Here is a 23,608-nt window from a genome sequence, read left to right as displayed (position 1 = left end):
ATTTTTTCTCCTTTTTCTGATTTTTAATTTAGCATTTTATGAGTTCATTTTATCTCCTTTCTTAGCATATATACTTCTTTTAAAAATTTAGGAGTTTCTTCAGAGTTTCCAATATTCATTTTTAATTAATATAAATCCATAGTTAAATAACACTGTATCATTTCATGTGTTATACAGGTACCTTATAACAGAGCATTTCCAAATCCTCCCATTCCTCATGGCATTGCTGAAATTTATCTCACATTCAAATGTCATAATCAGGGATTTCCCTGGCAGTCCGGTGGTTAAGACTCTGCACTTCCATTGCAGGAGGCATGGGTTCAATCCCTGGTCGGGGAACTAAGATCCCGCATGCTGCACAATACAGCCAAAAAAATAATAATAAAAAAAATTAAAAAGACCATAATCAACCAGTACATTATTACTATTAATACTTTAAATAAATTTCTGTCTTTTAGATCAACTAAGAACAATAACAATAAACAATTTATTCCTTTTACAGTACTATGTCCATTGTGATATAGGTCACAAATTTCTGATCTATATAATTTTCCATGTTCCTGAAGAATTATTTTAACGTCTTTTGCAGGGCAGGTTTGATGATGATTAATTCCTTCAGTGTTTGTCTGAGAAAGTCTTCATTTCTCCCTCATTTTTGAAGGACAAATTTTGCTAGATGTAGAATTCTAAGTTGGTGGGGTTTTTTTCTTTTAACACTTTAAATATTTTACTACACTGTTTCTTACTTGCACAGCTTCTGATGGAAACTCTGCTCTAACTCTGATTTTTGCTCCTGTATAGGTAATCTCCACCCTTCCTCCACCTTTGGCTTTTTTCAATATTTTATCTTCTTTGGTTTTATGCAGCTTAAATATATTCCTAGGTGTAGATATTTTTGGTATTTAGTCTTCTTTGTATTCTCTGAGCTTTCTGGATCTGTAATATTGTCTATCATTAATTTTGGAATGTTCTCAGTCATTATTACTTTAAACAGTTTTTTTCTGCTCTGTTTTCTTTCTCCTCCTTCTGATATTCCAAATATATATTTGTAATGGTTTGTAAAATTTTCCCACAGCTTTTGGATGTTCTGTTCTTTGTTTCTCCTTCTTCTTTTCATTTTTTTTTTCTTATTTCATTTCAGTTTGGAAAGTTTCTATTGAATTTTCTTGAAGCTTATTAATTCTTTCACCATCTATATTGAGTTTACTGATAAGCCTATTAAAGGCATTTTCATTTCTGTTAATGTGTTTTTTTATTTCTGACATTTCCTTTTGATCCTTTCTTAGAGTTTCTATCTTACTGCTTACATTACTCACCTGCTTTCGGATGTCATCTACTTTTTCCATTAGAACTCCTAACATGTTAATTGTGGCTATTTTAAATTATTTGTCTGGTAATTCCAACAACTGTGTCATATCTGATTTTGATTTTGATGCTTGCTTTGTCTTTTAATACTGTATTTTTTTCTTGCCTTTGACATATTTGTAATTTTTTGCTGAAAGCCAGACCTATTGTATTGGATAATGGGAACTGCAGTAAATAGGTCTCTGTTGTGAAGATCTATGCTAATCTAGCTAGGGAGAGTTGGGCTGTGTTTAATGTATGCTCTAACTGTAGGTGCCAGAGCCTTGAAATTCCTCTGGTGTCCTTGTTTTTGTCTCCCCTCTTGATTTGGACTTTCCTTAGTACTCTTCCTCAGAAGAAGTCTACATCTTGCAGCTCTTTCAGCTTTAATCCCCTGTTGTTATACTGGAACTCTATTAGTGTGGTGATAGAGGGTAGGAATAGGGAGTGTGACTTAATATCACTTTTTTTGTGGGCCTGTGTCTCTGAGCTGGGACCTTCACAAATGTTTCTCCAATGGTATAGTTCTACCTTTCCACCAAGGTGAAACAGGAAGTCTATGTAAACCTGGAGTCAGATAAATCTCTTTATCCCAGCTGAGGTAACAGTCTGGTAAAGACTTTCCCTCTCAAGGGTCAGCCTTCGTTTTGGAGAAATACTCTGAATTATTTCACAGTGATAACTCTGCTCCTCCTCCTATCAGTGCTACGATGAAATCTTTCTTGGATCTTTACTGTGAGAACCTGATGATACTCCTGGATGTAACATCCTCAAAATTCAGCACATGGACTTCTCCTCTAGATGCCTGAAGTGTCCCTTTGTTATGAAGTCTTGTTTCTCCCAGAGGATAAAATTAAAAGACTAAAGTTCTAATCTCTATAGCAACAAAACACACCCATGAGTGTCTTGGAATCATGACTCTCTATGTCTTGATGATCTCATTGTTTATAAGTGTGGTATTAATTTCAAAATATTTGGGGATTTCAAAGATATCATATTGTTACTAATTTCTAATTTAATTCTACAGTGTCATAGAACACACACTGTATGATTCAAGATTTTGGCATTTATTGAAGGATACTTTAAGGCTCAGCATGTGATTTACACTTGAAGACAATTAATGTGTATTCTGAAGTTGTTGGGTATTCTGTAAATGTCAAGTTGGTCAAGTTGTTCAGCTCTTCTTTATTTTTACTGTTTTTTTTTTTGTCTATGTCTTGTATCAATTGAAGAAAAAAGTTAATAAAATTTCTAAAAATGAATGCAGATCTTTCTCTTTTCCCTAAAGTCCTTTTTTCTACATGAATTTTTAAGCTTCATTATTATTTGTATAACATTTAGGATTATTTTGTCTTGCTGATGAGTTGATCCTTTTATCATCATGAAATAACCTTTTTCATATCTAATAATGTATTTTATTTCAAATCTGAGGAGTTGCCAAGATGGCAGAGACGCTGAACTCACCTCCTCCCATGGGCACACCAAAATTACAAATATTTACAAAGAAACTATCCATGAGAACAACCTGAAATCTAGCAGAAAAGATCTACAGCTAATGATATAAAAAAGGAATCACAATGAGAAAGGTAGGAGGCATGGTATAGTCAAGACCCACACCTCCAAGTGAGCAAACCACAAACAAGAGGATAATTAAAATTGTGGAAGTTCTGCCCAAGCAGTAAGTGATCTAAGCTCCACATCAGCCTAAGCGTCCTGTTCAAGGAAAATGAGCCCCCAGAATATTTGACTCTGAAGGCCAGTGGGGCTTATTTTAGGGAGAGCCAGGGAGCTGTGGGAAATAGAGACTTCACTCTTAAAGGGTGCACCATCAAATCTCACATGTTTTGGGACACAGGGCAGAAGCAGTAATTTGAAAGGCACCTGAATCAAACCTAGTTGCTGATCTTGCTGATTTCTGGGAGAGCCTCCAGGAGAGGCAGGAGATAATTGAAAACTCACCCCAAGGACATAGATGCTGGCAATAACCACTTTTTAGAGCTCATCCCACCACAAGAACACTGGTGCTAGCAAGTGTCATTTTGGAATCCTCCCACTAGTTTATTAGTTCAAGGACATGGCCCCACCCACCAGCTGGCTAGCTGATCTCCCATTCACACCAGGACCCACCCCCAAATGCCAGAGGGCCCAGGACACGGCCCAACCCACCAGTGGGCCAGCACCAGCCCTGGGATCAACCTTAACCAACAGTGGGCAGACACCAGTCTTATGAACATGGAGGCCCTGCAGCCAGCTGTGTCAGGACCTAGCACACTTACCAGCAGGCTGGTACCAGCACCAGGACCCCTGCAGGCCAACACCAACACTAGAACCTCCAGGGCCCTGTAGCCAGATACCCCAGGACCATGTTCTGCTAACCAGTGGGCCACCTTTAGCCCTGGGTGCCCCTGAGCCACCCACCAGCAGGCCAACACTAGCTTCAGGTCCCCTGAACTCACAGCCAAAGACCCTAGGACCCAGCTCCCCTCACCAGTGGGCTGACACTAGCACCAGGACTCAGCCTCACCCACTATTGGGTCAGCACCAGTACTGGGACACCCTGGGCCTTGGCCCTGCCTACCAGTGGGCCAACCAGCCCCTGGACCACTATAGCCTGCAGTGAGCTGCGACAAGACCCAGCCCCACACTAGCCAGCTAAAACCACACCTGTATGCCCTGGGCTCAGGCTCCATGTAACAGTAGACCTACACAAGCTCCAAGACACCTCAAACCCTAGAGCCAGCCATAAGAAGAATCAGTCCCAATCATCAGCAGGCAAGCACCAGCCCCAGGACCCCCACCCCCAATCATGTCCCTGACCACAGCAGGCCATCACTAGCTCTGAGACCCCCAGCCAGCAGCCAGCCACCTTGGGACCTGGCTCTACTCACCATTCATCCAGTACTAGACCTGGCACCCCATGGGGTTCCATAGCCCATCTTCTCATGACCCAATCCTGCTCACCTGCATGATGGCACAAGGATCACCCCAGTCAAGCATCCAGCCATGCCAGTACCAGGTTCTGCCAACCAGCAACTGAAAGCCTCCACACAAGGCAAGGCCAGCAATGAACCATCTACTAGCATACCCACAGTAGTCAGTCTGCCACAAAAGAATACTCATGCAGCTCACATAGAGGGTACCCCTAAAGTATATAACTCTGGTGGCCCTGATGACATTTCCTATAAAAACCACTTCTCCAAGATTGGGAAATGTAGCCAACCTACCAAATACATAAAAATTAAAACAAAAAATTAGGCAAAATAAGGCAATAAGGAAATATGTTCCAAATGAAAGAACAAGATAAAACCTCAGAAGAAGAACTAAGTGTAATGGAGATAAGCAATCTACCCAATAAAGAGTTTAAGGTAATGATCATAAAGATGTTCAAAGTACTCGGGAGAAGAATGAATAAACAGAGTGATAAGTTAGAAGTTTTTATCAAAGAGCTAGAAAATGTAAATAAACAAACAGAGCTGAAGAATAAAACCACTGAAATAAAAAATACAGTAGAAGAAATCAACAATAGATTAGACAGAGAGAGGAACAGATCTAGTGATCTGAAAGACAGAGTAGTGAAAATCACTGAAGCTGAATAGAGGAAAAAAAGAATTAAAAAATGAGGACAGTTTAAGAGACCTCTGGGACTACATAAGCATACTAACATTCACATTATAGGTGTCTCAGAAAGAGAGGAGAGAGAGAAAGGGGCAGAGACCATATTTGAAGACATTATAGCTGAAAACTTTCCTAACATGGGAAAGGAAGCAGACTCCCTGGTCAAGAAATCACAGAGTCCCAAACATAACCAAACCAAAGAGAACCACACCAGGACACATTGTAATTAAAATGGCAAAAATTAAAGACAAAAAGAATATTAGAAGAAGCAAGGAAAAAGCAACAAGTTACATACAAGGGAACTCTCATAATACTATTAGCTGACTTTTCAGCAGAAACTCAGCTGTCCAGAAGAGCATTGCACAATATCTTTAAAGTGATGAAAAGGAAAAACCTACAATGAAGAGTACTCTACCCAGCAAGGCTTTTATTCAGATATCAAGGAGAGATCTCAGTTTTATAGACAAGCAAAAGCTAAAAGAGTTCAGCACCACAAAACCAGCTTTACAAGAAATGTTAAAAGGAACTCTCTAAGTGGAAAAGAAAAGGTCAGAGCTATAAATACGAAAATTATGAAAGAAAAAAATCTCAGTGGTGAACACCAGGTAAAGAAAGTAGTAAATCAACCACTTATAAAGCTAGGAGGAAGGTTAAAAGACAAAAATAGTAAAATCATCTGTTGCCACAAGAAGTAGTTAAAGGACCCAAAAATCAAAAGGATGTAAAATATGATATCACAAGCAGTAAATGTGGAGGGGGGGATAAAATGTAGGGTTGTTAAAACGTGTTTGAACTTTAAATATCAGCAACTTAATAATATATATATATATATATATATATATATATATATATATATATATGGAGAGAGAGCGAGAGAAGGAGAGAGAGAGAGAGAGAGAGAGAGGGAGAGAGGGAGGGAGGGAGATTGCTATATATAAGCCTCAGGGTAACCACAAACCAAATATCTATAATAGATATAAACAAAAAAAGAAAAATGAATCCAAATATAACACTAAAGATAGTCATCAAATCAGAAAGGAAGTGAGCAAAAGAAGAAAGAAGGAACTACAAAGAACCACAAAAAACCTCAAAAACAATTAACAAAATGGCATTAAGTACATACCTATCAAATATTACTTTAAATGTAAATGGAGTAATGCTCCAATCAAAGGACATAGAGTGGTTAAATGTATACAAAAACAAGACCCATGTATATATATGCTGCTCACCAGAGACTCACTTCAGATCTAAAGACATAGACTAAAAGTGAGGGGATGGAAAAAGGTATTCCAAGCAAATTAAAAACAAAAAGAAATCCAGGGTATCAATACATATGTCAGACAAAATAGACTTTACAACAAAGACTGTAACAAGAGACAAAGAAAGACTTTACATAATGATAAACATATCAATCCAACAAGAAGATATAACAATTGTAATATCTATGTACCTATTATAGGATCACCTAAATGTAAAAGCAAATATTAACAGACATAAAGGGAGAAATTGACAATAGCACAATAATAGTATGGGACTTTCTCACCCCACTTCCATCAATGGACAGATCATGCAGAGAGAAAATCAATAAGGAAACATTCACTGACCATAAACAATACTTTAGATCAGATATACTTATATATATGTACAATGTTCCATGCAAAAGCAGCAGAATACACATTTTTTTTTCAGGTGCACATGGAACATCATCCAGAATAGATCACAGGCTAGGCCACAAAACAAGTTTCAGCAAATTTAAGAAGACTGAAATCATATCAAGCATCTTTTCTGACCATGATGCTATGAAACTAGAAATCAACATTAAGAAAAAACTGCAAAAAACACAAACATATGGAGGCTAAACAATACGCTGTTAACCAGTTAATGGGACACTGAAAAAATCAAAGAGGAAATAAAAAAATAACTGGAGACATATAAAAACAAAAACATAACAATTCAAAATCTATGGGACACAGCAAAAGCAATTTTAAGAGATAAGTGTATTACAATACAAGCCTATCTCAAAAATCAAGAAAAAATATCAAATAAACAAGCCAACCTTACACCTAAAGGAACTAGAAAAAGATGAACAAACAAAATGCAAACTTAGTAGAAGGAATGACGTCATAATGATCAGAGCAGAAATAAATGAAATAGAGACTAAAAAAAATAGAGAAGGTCAATGAAACAAGAGCTGATTCTTTGAAAAGATAGACAAAATTTACAAACCTTTAGCCCAACTCATCTAGAAAAAAAAACAAAAAATACACAAAAAAACAAAACAGAGGGCCCAAATCAATAAAATCAAGAGTGAAAAAGAATTTACAACCAACACCACAGAAATACAAAGGATCATAAGAGATTGCTAAGAACAATTATATGCAAATAAAATTGACAACCTGAAAAAAATGAACATACTCCTAGAAACGTACAATCTCCCCAAACCGAATAGGACAAAATAAAAAATATAACCTGGCCAACTATCAGCTATGAAACTGAATAAGTAATTTTTAAAAACTCTCCAAAACAAATCCAGAACCAGATGGCTTCACGGGTGAATTCTACCAAACATTTAGAGAAGAGTTAACATTTATCTTTCTCAAATTATTCTCAAAAATTGCAGAGGAAGGAAAGCTTCCAAGCTCATTCTATGAGGCCAGCATCACCCTGATACCAAAATCAGACTAAGATATCACACACACACTCACACACACACACACACACACACAAATTATAGGCGAATATCACTGATGAACATAGGTGCAAAATTCCTTAACAAAATATTAGCAAATTAAATCCAACAATATATTAAAAAGATCATATATCATGATCAAGTGGGATTTAGTAGAGGTATGCAAGAATGGTTCAATATCCACCAGTCAATCTATGTGATGCATCATATTAACAATTTGAAGAATAAAAATCATATGATATGTAAATAGATGCACAGAAAGCTTTTGATAATATTAAATATCCATTTATGATAAAAATTCTCAATAAAGTGGGTATAGAGGAAACATAACATAATAAAGGCCTTATATGATAAGCCCACAGCTAATATCACACTCAATGATAAAAACCTGAAAGCATTTCCTCTAAGATCAGGAACAGGACAAGGATGCCCACACTCATTATTTTATTCAACATGGTATTGGAAGTCCTAGCAACAACAATTACACACACACAAAAAAATCCAAATTGAAAAGAAAGAAGTAAAACTGTCATTGTCTGTAAATTACAAGATACTATATACAGATACTATATACAATCCTAAAGATGCCACCAAAAACTACTAGAATTCATCAATGAATTCAATAAAGTTACAGGATATAAAATTAATATACATAAATCTGTTGTGTTTCTATACACTAACAATGAAGTATCAGGAAGCAAAATTAAGAAAACAATCCCATTCACAATCATATCAAAAAGAATAAAATAGCAAGGTATAAAACTAACTAAGGGTATATAAAACCTGTACTCAAAAAATTATGTCACTGATGAAAGAAATTGAAGATGACACAAACAGATGGAAATATATACATGCTCATGGATTGGAAGAATTAATATTGTTAAAGTGACTATACTACCCAAGGCTACTACTACAGATTCAATGTATTTCCCATCAAAATACCAATGGCATTTTTCACAGAACTAGAACAAATAATTATAAAATTAGTATGGAAAAAAAGAAACCTCAAATAGCCAAAACCATCTTAAGAAAGAAGAACAAAACAGGAAATATGTTCCCTGATTTCAAGCTATACTACCAAGCTACAGTAATCAAAACATCATGATACTGGCCTAAAACTAGACACACAGATGAATAAAAACTGAATAGAGAATTCAGACATGAACCCAACTTATGTGCACAATTAATCTATAACAAAGGAGGTTAGAATATAATGGGGAAAAGACAGCCTCCTCAACACATGGTGTTGGGAAAACTGGACTTCTACATGCAAAAGAACCAAACTGGACTACTTTTTCACACCATATACAACAACAAACTCAAAATGGATTAAAGACTTAAGTGTAAAACCTGAAACCATAAAACTTCTAGAGGAAAACACAGGCAGTATGCTCTTTGATGCTGGTGTTGGCAGTATTTTTTCAGATATGTGTCCTCAGGCAAGGGGGAAAAAAGCAAAAATAAGCAAATAGGACTACCTCAAACTAAAAAGCTTTTGCACAGAGAAGGGAACTATCAACAAAACTAAAAGGCCACCTACTGAATGGGAAAATACAAATGATATATCTGACAAGGGATTAATAGCCAAAATATACAAAGGATGCATACAACTCAACATCAAAAAAAAAAAAAAAAAAGCCCTCTGTTTTAAAAATGGGCAGAGGACCAGAATAGACATTTTCCAGAGAAGACATATAGATGGTCAACAGGCACATAAAAGATGCTCAACATCACTAATCATCATGGAAATGCAAAATCAAAACCACAATGAGATATCCCCTCACACCTGTCAGAATTGCTGTTTTCAAAAAGAAAACAATTATGAGTTGGTGAGGATGTGGAGGAAAGGGAATCTTTATGCACTGTTTGTGGGAATGTAAATTGGTGCAGCCACTATGGAAAACAATATGGATGTTCCTCAAAAAATTAAAAATAGAACTACTATATGATCTTGCAATTCCACTTCTGGCTACTTACCCAAAGAAAACAAAAACACTGATTAGAAAATATGTATGCACCCCTATATTCATTGCAGCATTATTTATAATAGCCAACATATATAAGAAATCTAAGTTATTACTAATAGATGAATAAATAAATAAGATGTAGTGTATATGTTCAATTGAATATTACTCAGCTATAAAAAGAATGAAATCTTGCCATTTGTGACAACATGAATAGACCTAGAGGTATATGTTAAGTGAAATAAGTAAGAGAGAGAAAGACAAATACTGTATGATTTCATTTATATGTGGAATCTAAAAAACAAAACAAATGAGTAAACATAACCAAATAGGAACAGTCATATACAAGGAACAAATAGGTGGCTGCTAGATGGCAGGGGGTGGGAGAAGGAGAGAAATAGGTTAGGGCGACTAAGAGGAACAAATTAACAGTTGCAAAATAAATGAGTCTCAGGTATGAAATGTACAATGTGGAGAGTATAGTCAATAATTATGAAATATCTTTGTATGGTGACAGATGACAATTAGACTAATAATGGTGATCATTTTGAAATGTATAGAAATATTGAATCACTATGTTGTGTGCCAGAAACTAACAGAGTGTTGTACATCAGTTATACTTCAAAAACAAACTCATAGAATAAGATATCGGATTTGTGGCTACCAGAGGTGGGGGGTGGAGGGAAGGGACATTAGATGAAGGTAGTCAAAAGGTACAAACTCCCAGTTATAAGACAAATAAGTACTCAGGAAGTAGAACATGATAAAGATAATTAACACTGCTGTACATTATAAATGAAGGCTGTTAAAAGAGTAAACCCTAAGAGTTCTCATCACAAGGAAAAAAATATTTCTTTCTATTTCCTTAATATTGTACCTATATTATATGATGGATGTTCACTAAACCTATTATGGTAATCACCTCATGATGTATGTAAGTCAAATCATTATGTTGTACACCTTAAACTTATACAGTGCTGTATGTCAATTATATCTCAATAAAACTGGGAAAAGTCTGCTTGTTTGATATTCATGTGGTCATACCAGCTTCTCTGTGGTTAGGTTTGTATGATATAACTTTTTTCACCTTTTTATTTTCAACCTGTTTCTTTACATTTACAATATTTTTCTTATGAAGCACAAATATTTATTCAGCCTGACGGTCTCTTCCTTTTAACTAAAGTGTCAGTATATTTATACTTAATGTACATATTTATATGACCACACTTAAGCCTCCCATCCTCCTGTTTAGTTTTTATTTGACCCATCTGTGTTCTGTTCCAGCTTAACTTTTCCTGTCTTCTTTTTAACTCACTAATTTTTTTTATTGTATCTTATCTCTATTTTTTAACATTTCAGTTTTTAAAGGTTGCTATAGATATTTCAATATGCATCTTTCAATGATCACAGTCTACCTCCAAATATTATACTGCTCAAGAAGAGTGTAAGAAACTTACTTTATATTTTGATTTACTCCCTGTTCCTTTTATGCTCTTGTTTTTTCCTACATTATGCTATAAGGCCATAATATATTGTTTTTGTTTTAAACAATTACTAGGCAATTTTATATTTACCTTTTCTGGTGTTACTAATTCCACCTGACAGATCCTCACTTTCATCTGCTATCATTTCCCTTCAGACTTAAGAACATTTTGCTTTATAACATTTCTTGTAATGCAAGTTTGCTTAAATGAATTTTCTCAGCTTTTGTCTGTCTGAAAACATCTTTATTTCATCTTGATTTTTCATTTTTGTACTTTGAAATAATAATTATAGATTTACATAAAAATTTCAGGAACAGGGCTAAGTTTACATATACATTTCACGCAGCTTCCTCTGATGTTAACGCTTACAAGAAAAGCAGGAAATTACCATCCATACAGTACAATTAACTATACTGTACTATACTATAAACCATAAGACTCTATATTTTTTCAAATTTCATCTGTTTCCCCACTAATGTCATTTTTCCTGTCCAAGATTCAATCCAAGATTTCATATTGCATTCAATTTATGGAAATCCTTAGTCTCCTTCAACAAGTGACAGTTCCTCATTCTTTATTTGACTTTCATGACCTTGAATTTTTATGAGTGCTATTCCGTTATTTAGCAGAATATTTCATAATTTAAGTTTGTTTTCTTATGAATAGATTGGAGTTATACATTTTTTGCCAAGAATACAGTAGATGTGATATTGTGTCCCTATCTCAAGGATCCCTGTCTAAGGCTCACTATTTTGGTGATTCACTGGAAGGACTCACAGAACTCTACTTAAAGTTATACTCACAGCTAAAATGTTATGGCAGAGAATACTCAGCAGAAAAATGATACATATAGGCTATACTATAAAAGTCAAATACAGGCTCTGTCATCTCTTTGCAGGACAAAGATTTACAGACATGTCTTTCTTCCTAGCTATGAACTGCAGGGGTATGTGTGAGATTCCCTTGTCTAAAACGGCCAGCTTGAGTTTCGGATCCAGAGTTCTTAAAGGGAGCTGGTCACATAGGCACATCTCTTTCATATGACCAGACCTTAAACCTGGAACTAGGTATATATTATGAATCTTCTTTTTTACTTTAAACATTCCAACAACCTGATTTATCTTCACCCACTGCTTTAGGCATATAGAAAAACATCATTACCAAGTAATTTTGTGATCATTTCAGCAGTTCTCAGAATTTGACAATGGGTAATCATTATAGCTACAGAGATAAGCACGAACTGAGGGAAATGGACCTGCTGTGTTAACTCTACTCACAGTCTTTCTAAGTATATTAGATTATAAGAGAAGATTATGTTAATTTGTCTTACTACTAGTTTTATTAACTTGGATCATTGAGTTAAGTGGGGTCTACTGGGCTTTTATCCCAGAGGAAGGACAACTAGTGTTCACACAAAAACCTGTACATGAATGTTCTGTTCATAGCAGCTTTATTCACAATAGCATTTCCTTTTTACTCGATAAATACCTTGAGAGAGATACTTTGAGACTACGTCAACAGCCTGTTTCTCCTCAAATTTTTGCCCACTGATTTTAACACAGTTGAAGTATTTGCCTAATGGTTATTTTATATTTCTCAATTTCTTCTATTTGGACCTCCTCTGTAGAGAAGAATTATCCCTTCTCTTCCATTTGTATATTATTCATTAATTTGTATCAGTTTAGTCTCATGGATTTTTATTTTATTATATGGTTTGTAATCTAATACTCACTTATTTTGTTGTTCAAATTGCATTGGCCATTGGGAACTGCTTCTGTTTGGCATTTGTGTTCTTTTGTCATTCCACCATCTTTTTCTTTAATTAAACTTTTAATTTGGAGATAATTGTAGATTTACATCCAGTTGTAAAAAACAATAATATAGAGAGAAATCTCATGTACATTTTACCCAGCTCTCCCCAGGGGAGAGCTTGCAAAACTCTAGTAAAATATCACAATCAAGATACTGACAGTACATTTCACCTGTCTTTTTCATATTTCCCCAATTTAACTTGTTCTTATTTGTGTCTGTGTATGTATTTAGTTCTATGCAGTTTTATCACATGTTTATGTATTCACCAACACAGTCAAGATACAGAACAGTTTCAACACCATAAGAATCCCTTGTTTCCCTTTTATAAACCCCCATCTACCCCTCATCACCACCAACCCTATCACAGTCTCTAACCTTTGGCAAACAATAATCCATTTTTCATTTCTAAAACTTTGTCATTTTAAAAATGTTATATAAATAGACTCAGAGTATATAGACTTTTGGGAATGGCTTTTTTCACTCAGCATTATTCCCTGAAGATTAACCTAAGTTTTTGTGTGTACAAATAATTCATTCTTTTTGTCACTGAGCAGTATGCCATGGTATGGATCTACAGTAGGTTTTTAACTATTCACCCACTGAAGGACATTCAGGTTGTTTCTAGTTTTTGGCTATTATTAATAAAGTTACTATGAACATTCATGTACAGATATTTGGGTGAACATAAATATTTATTTCTCTTGAGTAAATGCCCAGAGTGCAATTTCTGGGTCTTATGATAATTGCATACTTACTTTTATATAATAAACTGTTAAACTGCTTTCCAGAATGGCTGTACAATTTTAGATTTCTACCAGTTATATATGAGTGATTCATTTTCTCCCCATACATTTTTAAGCACTTCCTTGTATTCTGATATCACAAGATGTTTCAGGTTTATCTTACATTTTCTGTATCTCAGTCCTAGAATCAAACTTCTTCTCCAAGGAGCTCTGGTTTCATTTATTGGAAAAGGGTATTTTTCAATATCTAGGCTACTAGATATTCTCATTACTCCTAGGTCCTCTCAGAAGACAGATTGAAATATATGTAAGTATCCTAAACTGCACACACATGTGTATGTGTTTGTGCATGTATACTTATAATATGTATATCAGTATGATTTCACAGTCTCTAACCCTTGGCAAACAATATTCAAGTTTTCATTTCTAAAACTTTGTCATTTTAAAAATGTTATATAAATGGACTCAGAGTATATAGCAATTTAATACAATAAGTTTATTTTAGTCTTTCCTGTTCCTTATTTGTAAAATTTTTCCCCAACAATGAGAAATCTTGCTTTCCTTATCTATAATATATTCACTGATTTGTTTAATCTCAGAATACACATAAAGTAATTGCAGACTTGGTAACTCATATCCCAATGTATAACAGAATTACTAACTAGACTGCAGTATTTCAGGGTAATTCTTTTTGCCTTTAGCAAAATACGGTTTTCCAAAGTTAATTCTGTTAGTTATTTTCTTCCCAATATCCTGCAATGAGGTTATGTTATTCAGTTGTATACTGCATTTGTAACAAACTTGGGTTAATTGGATATTGCTTGGATTCCATTTTGGCTTCTCTCTAATTGGTTAATATTAATTATTTAATTTCTGGACCATATGAAATATTACTATGGTTTTAAAAGTCAAAATTATACAAAAAGTTATGCTTCAAGAAGTATCACTTCATCCTCATCCCTAACAACTTGTTTCCATTCCCCACTAATTCCCACCCCTTTCTCACCCCCCTAAATGTGTCCAATCTTTTTAATATCTGGTGTAGCCTTCCTGTATTTCCTTTACACAAAAGACTGAAAGCATGTGTATTTTGTTATATCCCCTTCTTTCTTCCTGGAAGGGTAGCATAGTAGAGCTACTCTTATATTTTGTTTCTATTACTCAATTGTATATCTTAGAAATCATTCCAAAATTGTTCATAGAAATCTACTTCAATCTTTTTGACAACTGCTTAATAGTTCCTTGTGTAGATGTGCTATTTATTCAACTACCACTCTTGTATACATGAACATTTAGATTATTTCCAATATTTTGCTAATACAAACAATGCTGCAATGAATAAGCTTGTGTATCTGTGTGTGTGTTTGTGTTTGTTTGTTTGTTTGTTTTTTGAGGTGTATCTTCAGGTTGTATTCTAGAAGGAGGACTTACAAGTCAGAGGTAAGTACATAAGTAGCATTAGTCAATATTGTCAAATTTTCTTTTATAAGGGTTGAGCCAATTTGCATTTCCATGAGCACTGTATTAGTGATTATTTCTCCACAGCCTTGCCAGGAGAATTTTAGTTTTGTCAGTCTAATAAGTCTTTAATGGTTTCTCAATGTTCTTTTATTTTCATTTTCTCATTATGAGTGAGTTTGAGAGCTATTTTGTATATCTTTGCAAATTATCTCTTCATAAATCTGTTATTTTTCTACTAAGTTCTTAATCTTTTGTCCCTCAAATTTTTATGTAATCAAACTTATAAATCTTTTCTTTTATTGACTCAGGATTTTGAGTTATATTTAGATAGCATTTCCCTACAGCAAAGTAAGAATAAATCTCTAATTTCTTGTAGTACTTGTAATTTAATCTTGTGTATGGTGTGAGATGTGGATCTAATTTTAACTTTTTGCAAATTGCTACCCAGTTGTCCCAGATTCATTTATTTAAAAGTCTGCCTTAACTGCCAGTAATTTGAATCACCTTCATTTTAAAACGTTTCTTTCTAGAAATGGAATTTTAGCTTGACAGTATTTTTATTCTCAACTTCTTAAAGATGTAATTCCATTGCTTTTTGGTTTCCATTGTTTATGGTGAAAAGTCATCTGTAATTTATTGTCCCTGTGTGTGCAGTATGTTTTATTTTCTCTGGCTTTTTAACTAATTGCACTTAAAAAAAAAATATAACAGTTGGTGATGTGCCCACCTGTGGTTTTCCTTCTGTTTATGCTTTTTGGGATTACTGGTCTTGAATTTTTGGTTTGATATCTATGATAAAAAGTTCTTGGCCATTACTTCTTCAAATAATTTTCTGCTTTCATTTCCAGGGACTCCAGTTACAATCATGTATATCTTTTTGATATTATTCCACAAACCTTGGATCACTTTGTGCTGTTTCTTTTTCACTCTTTTTTTAATATATATTTCAGTTTACTTTTTTTGACCTGTTTTATTTTCACTCATTCTTTCCTTGTTGTCTCTACCCTGCCCATTTAAAGAACACTTTATTTCTTCCATTTAATTTTCAGTTCTAGTATTTCCACTTGATTCTTTTTTCATAGTTTTCATGACTCTATTGAAATTTCCCATTGGTTCATACATTTTGTCCACTTATTCCACAATCCTTCAGCACATTTTTTTAAAAAATCACCAGTATTTTATTTTATTTTTTTTATTAAAAAAAGTTTATACAATCTTTAAAGGTTATGTTTCTTTAAAATTATTACAAAATATTGTCTATATTCCCCAGTTGTACTATACACCTTGACCTATCTTACACACAATAGTTTATATTTCCCACTCCCCCATCCCTATATGCTCTTCTCCCCCATCCCCACTGGTAACCAATAGTTTGTTCTCTATATCTGTGAGTCTACTTCTTTTTTGTTATATTCACTAGTTTTTGTATTTTTTAGATTCCACATATAAGTGATATTATACAATATTTGTCTTTCTCTGTCTGACATATTTCACTTAGCATAATGTCCTCCAAGTCAATTCATGTTGCTGCAAGTGACAACATTTTATTCTTTTTTATCGCTGGGTAATATTCCATTATAGTAGTTCTAAAAATAGAACTACTGGGGCTTCCCTGGTGGCGCAGTGGTTGGGAGTCTGCCTGCCAATGCAGGGGACACGGGTTCGAGCCCTGGTCTGGGAGGATCCCGCATGCCGCGGAGCGGCTGGGCCCGTGAGCCACAATTGCTGAGCCTGCGCATCTGGAGCCTGTGCTCCACAGCGGGAGAGGCCGCGGTGGTGAGAGGCCCGTGCACCGCGATGAAGAGTGGCCCCCGCTTGCCGCAATTGGAGAGGGCCCTTGCGCAGAAACGAAGACCCAACACAGCCATAAATAAATAAATAAAAAATAAAAAAAAAAAAAAAGTCTTAACTCCAGAGTGGGAGTCAGAAAATTATAAAAATAGAACTACTATATGATCCAGCAATTCCACTCCTGAATATATATTAGCAATGTTAAATATCTTTTCATGTGCCTTTGGACATTTGCATAATTGTAGCAATATTTTTTTGACTCTGTCTTCTAAAGTAAATAAAAGCAAAAATAAACAAGCAGGACCTAATTAACTTAAAGGCTTTTACACAGCAGAGGAAACCATTGACAAAACAAAAAGACAACCTACTGAATGGGAGAAAATATTTGCAAATGATATGACTGATAAGGCATTAATATCCAACATATATAAACAGCTCAAACAACTCAACAACAACAACAATAACAAAAACAACAACCTGATTGAAAAATGAGCAGAAGAATAGAATGGACATTTTTCTGAAGAGGGAATGCAGATGGCCAACAGACACATGAAAAGATGCTCAACATTGCTAATCATAAAGGAAATGCAAATCAAAACCACAATGAGATATCACCTCACACCTGTCAAAATGGCTATCATCAAAAAGAACACAAATAACAAATGTTGTTGAGAGGGTGGAGAAAATCGAACCCTAGTACACTGTTGGTGGGAATGTAAATTGGTACAGTCACTGTGGAAGACAGTATGGAGGTTCCTGAAAAAACTAAAAATAGAACTACTATATGACCTAGCAATTCCACTCCTGAATATATATCTAACAAAAACAAAAACACAGATTCAAAAAGAATAACAGGTATTTTAATTTTTCTGTCTGATAATACCAACTTCTGCATCAGCTCTGGTTCTGCTTGAATTGATTATTTCTTCTATTGTCCATGGGTCATATTTTCTTTGGGCTTCAATATATACTGTAATTATTTATTTTATGCCAGATATATTATATATAAAAAAGTAGACACTGAAATAAATAATATTCACTCCCAGAAAAAGGACACTTTCCTTGTTGTGTCACACTTCTAGATTGGTTGCTTAGTTTTCCTCAATTCTCCTTTGGTTTCATTTACTCAGTTCTCCAGGGATTTCCTTTCTGCATGACTTAAGATCTGAGCAGTGGTAAGTTTCCAGAGTTCTCATTATGATTTAAAGTTGAACCACCAGCTTTCTTAACTATAAAAGGTCTCCCTTTCTGCATTATAGCTGGCTGGCAGCTTATTAAGTAACTGGGGAATTCTTACTGCTCTCTGGTACCACTACCAGCTTTCTGTACCTTGGTAATCTCTCTCATCCCTGCTTCTTTGACTCCAGTTTTTGGAGTAGAGATACCTTGCATTTGATGAATATCTTCAATGCCTCAAAAGGGTTTCTCTCAGTTCTTCTGCGCTTCCTCCAAGTCTTTGGTAGATGAATTCCTAAAGAGCTTCAGATGGATTTCTCTCAACTCTCATGACTTTTCTCTCTCTTTGGAGAGTGACCGACTTTCATTTGGAGTAAATGCCCCGTGCTTCAGAGAGTCTCTCTCTCTCAGTTCTCCTGTCCTGTCTCCAGCTTTTAGTTTACTATCCCTGAGCCCTTGGTAAATCCCCAAAAGAAAGCGTTAAAGGGTAATTCAGATTCACTCCATGCCTGGGCCACCTTGAAATTCTAATCTATCATGACTATCTATGCTGTTAAATTACTTAATATTTTGTCTTGTCTCTCCTTTTTCCTGTCTGTGGCAGATACCATCTCCCATCACTCTATCTGAGATGAGAGCAGCCACTGGTCTCCTCTCTTTTATGAGACTTGTCATTTTCTGAGGTTAATTAATTTAAATTTCTTTGCATCATATTCTTAGCTCTTTGATGAATTAAAAAGAAAATATGATATTGTAATTTATGCAGATTATTTTGGTTGTTCAGGTAAGAGTAGAGGTCTCTTTGTGTTTTCTACTTACCAGGTCAATCTTGGAACCAAAGATACGCCTTCCTGGAGAGATTCATAACCCACTCATGCCAGCATTTTGTCTCACATTGAGGCATGTTATGAAGTATCATATTATAAAAAGAAATGAAGATTACTTTTAACATTACCCACAAATACTATGAAATTCTCATTTATCTTTAAATATATATTGTAAACACTTTATTTACACATTTATTTTCTTGACATCTGTATCTGTAAACTTTCTCTGAGGGTTAATGTGTACTGTCTGTTCACTATGCAATGTGTGAAATTTCACTTTCTTTTGAAAAATAATTCCTAATCCCCATAATTAGTTTTGACCTTGCTTGACTTAGTTGTTCACAACTCTAGCCAATACTTACTACAGTATATAATGATATCTTTATTCTTTCCCTAGAAATATAATTTTAGATCTGCACTTCTATAGCCATGAAACTCTAATTAATTAAAATATTATCTGAGTGTTTATATGCAATGGGACCACTCATATTTTCACAAATGGTTCCCCTCCATTGTCTACATTTGTTGCTAGGCTGTATAAACCCGTGGCAGCCTCCTCATAATGTCATGCTGCCATTGGGATAGATATGTCTGTTTTACTTCCTATTGTTTTATAAATACCTATAGAACTGTGTATGTGCCTCAGTTAGAACACTTAATGCTCCTCTGCCCTGCATTAGAGTCAATTTGATGTTTAGCTGTATATGTCTCTCTCAACCAAGATGAGAGTGCTTAAGGTCAGGGACTGATCTACTTCAACTTTGTATTCTCTATTCCCAAAATAGTCAGGACTCCTACATAAGGCTATGCAGCTTGTGCACTACACAAAGGTGCTGCATCAACATGGCAAGTCAAGGTTGAATGATTTCTAGGACTACTAGTCAAGTTTTTGCCCTGGTCCAGGGCTTGAAGAAAAGTATAAGTTACTATTCCTCTGCTAAACAAAGACTTTATCTCATAATTTATCCTCCTGGAGGGGTGCTTTTTTTTTTAACTCCACAAAAGCACAGTAACCTTGAGTACCATCCATTGCATAGCAGGTGCTCCATATACATTTTTTAGTTGAATTGAATCCCATGTAAACTTTAAATTACTGCTCTAACTCTTTATTAGTGTTCTTGGAGGCCAAAAAATTCTGTCAGGAGTGCCTTAATTTGATTTTTGAAAGAGTTTTTTCCATGAACATGAGCACCTCTGTTGTATTCCCATGCTATCATATCTTTTATCTTCTAGCCATGCCAGCAAGTGCTGGAGACATAATACACACATACTCATAGAAAAAATTCTCATCATTCACTCTATACATAATTATGACTTTCTTGAGATAAACTTCAAAACAACAATGAAGATTCTCTCCTACTGACCCTTTCTTCCAGCGTCTATAATGTAATAAACCTCCTTAAAGGAATATACAGGGATATTTCCTTTATTTGTGGTACTTATGTAGAGTTGTGTCTCAAGAAAAGCTGTGAATGTGGTTAATTCCAAACACTATTAAACCCAAAGTAATTTACAGAGTCTTAAGCACACATTTACTCACATACTGAATTCTTATGAGATAACTGACCCCATACTGAGTTGCAAGAAAAAAAGCACATTTACTTATTATCTACTGTGTGTCATTTACTGTACCAGGTATGAGTATATATTAAAAAAGAATAAGACAAAGATCCTGCCCACAGGAATACTATAACTTGGTTAGAATGGAAGTGGGGGAGATAGTGTCCAATTCCTTTGCAGCAAGAACTGAATGATAATGAGCTTCTTATCTCATTACCTGCATTCATAGACAACTGACAATTTGACTCGGAATTCCCTGGGAGAAAAAGACTCTCCTCTTGTGAAGGTCTAATTCTTGCCTGAGATTTAGATTCATTTCCATTCTGACTCATCAAGACCTCACTCCAGCAATTATCTCCTCTCTCTCCTCTCCCAATAATCTCTCTCACTCTTGATATGTGCTTCAAAAACATCCCTTTACTCAGCCCATACATATCTCTCAGGCTCTCATAACTAATCACATGGAGGACTGCAATACCTTCTAAGTCATCTCCTGATGACTTTGCAGCCAGTGCCATACTTCTAAAATACAAATTTGACCACATTACTCCCTTATTCAAAACTTTCAAATTCTCTATAGAATTGTCTTAAGTCTTTTGCATAACATACATGGTTATTTATGGTTTGACTCCATTTATCTCTCTAGTCCCATTTCCCACTATCTTTTTAAAACAGCTTTACTGAGTTATAAGTGAGTTCAGTACATATTTAATGTGTAGAATTTGATGAGTTTGGGCACAGGCAAACACCCATGATTCCATCACCACAATCGATGTAATAGACATATCCAACACCTTCCAGAGCTCCTTGAATCCTTTTCATGTGTGTGTGGTAGGAACACTTGACATGAATTCTACCCACACTTGACATGAGTTCTATCCGTATAAAAAATTTTGAAGTGCACAATACCATATTGTTATGTTATACTTTGGATCTGTAGAACTTATTCATCTCGCATAACTGAAACTTAATGCCTATTGAATAACAACTCCCCATTTCCCTCACTTCCCCAACCCCTTGCAACCACTGTTGTATTCTCCATTTCTATGAGTTTGACTATTTTAAATCCCTCATATTAGTGGAATCATGCAGTATTTGTTCTTCTGTGACTGGTTTATTTCACTCAACATAATGTCCTCCTGGTTCATCATGTCACAAATGGTGGGATTCCCTTTTTTATAAGGCTGAAAAATAGTCTATTATATGTATATATCATATTTCTTTATCCATTTATCTGTTGATGGGATACATCAGCTGCTTCCCTATCTTGGCTATTGTGAATAGTGCTGCGATGAACATTTCCCACCTTTTTTTTTTTTTTTTTGATCTCTTCTCCTTACTTCTCCTTGCATGCTACACTTAGCTAACTTTCCATTACCAATATACAACATAATTCCTTTCATCCCAATGTTTGTAAGAAACATCCTTCTTCTCCATTACCACCTACATAACCTAATCCTTACTTATCCTATAATGTTCAGCCAAGGTGTCACTTTCTCTAAGAAATCTTCCCTGATAACCAATTCTACCTCACCCTACACACCTAATCATTTTCCCTCCTCTGTGGTCTCATAGCATCTTATATATGGCTTAATGATAATGCATACAGCACAATGTAAATAATTGTTTCAACATTTCTCTCCCTCAAAGACTGTAAACACCCTGAGGATAAAGACTGTGTCTTTTCATTTTCCTATCTCTGAGACTTTTTACAGAGCCTGCCACATAGTAGAATCTCAATAGGTATTTGATGAATGAGTAATTTAATTAGTTTCTACATTTGATCTGAATCTTATCCTATTCTTTAAAAACCTTTCTCTGTTGTATGAATAATGTACAATAGAGGGAGCAAAAGCAGAAGCCTTATTTAGTCATCTGGAAAATAAAAATGATCGTCTATTTTATCCAACTGAAGAGTTAACAATCACTCTTTTTTAAAATTTTTATTGGATTATAGTTGATTTACAATGTTGTGTTAGCTTCAGGTATACAGCAAAGTGAATCAGTTATACATATACATATATCCACTCTTTTATAGATTATTTTCCCGTATAGGCAATTACAGAGTAATTGAGTAGAGTTCCCTGTGCTATACAGTAGGTTATTAGTTATTTATTTTATATGTAGTAGTGTGTATATGTCAAGCCCAATCTCCCAATTTATCCCCTCCCCTTAATACCCTGGTGACCATAATTTTGTTTTTCTGCATCTGTGACTCTAATTCTGTTTTGTAAATAAGTTCATTTGTACCTTTTTTTTTTAGATTCCACATATAAGTGATATCATATGATATTTGTCTTTCTGTGTCTGACTTACTTCACTCCTGCACTGTTGGTGGGAATGTAATTGGTACAGCCACTATGGAGAACAGTATGGAGGTTCCTTAAAAAACTAAAAATAGAACTATTATATAACCCAGCAATCCCACTCCTGGGCATATACCCGGAGAAAACTGTAATTTGAAAAGATACATGCACCCCAATGTTCAATGCAGCACTATTTACAATAGCCAGAACATGGGAGCAAATTAAATGTCCATCAACAGAGGAACGGCTAAAGCAATCATTCTTAAATCCACTGCTCAGGCAAGCAACTGTGTAAGGAGCAGTAATCAGTTCTGCCATTAAAAAAAACAACTGTAAGGCTGAGGTGGGTATAGAGATGTCAATTGGCATAAGTAGCTTCAGATACACACATACATACACACACACATAACTTCATTTGACACTATATTGAACAAGCCATCTATTTTTTCCCATGCTCTCCCTTACTTCAACATATATTTATTGATAATCTACAGCGTACTGGTGCTGTGTTAAGTGATGGGATAGAAAGATGAACAGACATAGATTCTACCACTGTGGAACTTGAGGGAACTCAGAATGCCTTCCATCAATACATTATGCTCCCACCTTTTTGGAAACTCAGAACTATGCTTTCTTTCCTGGAATCCTTGCCTGGCTCTAAAGGAAAGGCTGGGTGCTTCTGGGAATGATTACCTCTACTTGTAATTGGAATTATCAATTCACTTCTCTACTACAGTTGACTATCAGCTGCAAAAGAAAAGAAATGTCTTTCTTTTTGTTTTGTCTTCCTAGTGCTCAGTGAAAGGGAGGCACTAAATAAATATTTTTGAATAAAT

Source organism: Balaenoptera ricei, chromosome 8 (genome assembly GCF_028023285.1).
Source record: "Balaenoptera ricei isolate mBalRic1 chromosome 8, mBalRic1.hap2, whole genome shotgun sequence".
NCBI classification, from domain to species: domain Eukaryota; kingdom Metazoa; phylum Chordata; class Mammalia; order Artiodactyla; family Balaenopteridae; genus Balaenoptera; species Balaenoptera ricei.
Note: the sequence above shows the minus strand (reverse complement) of the source record.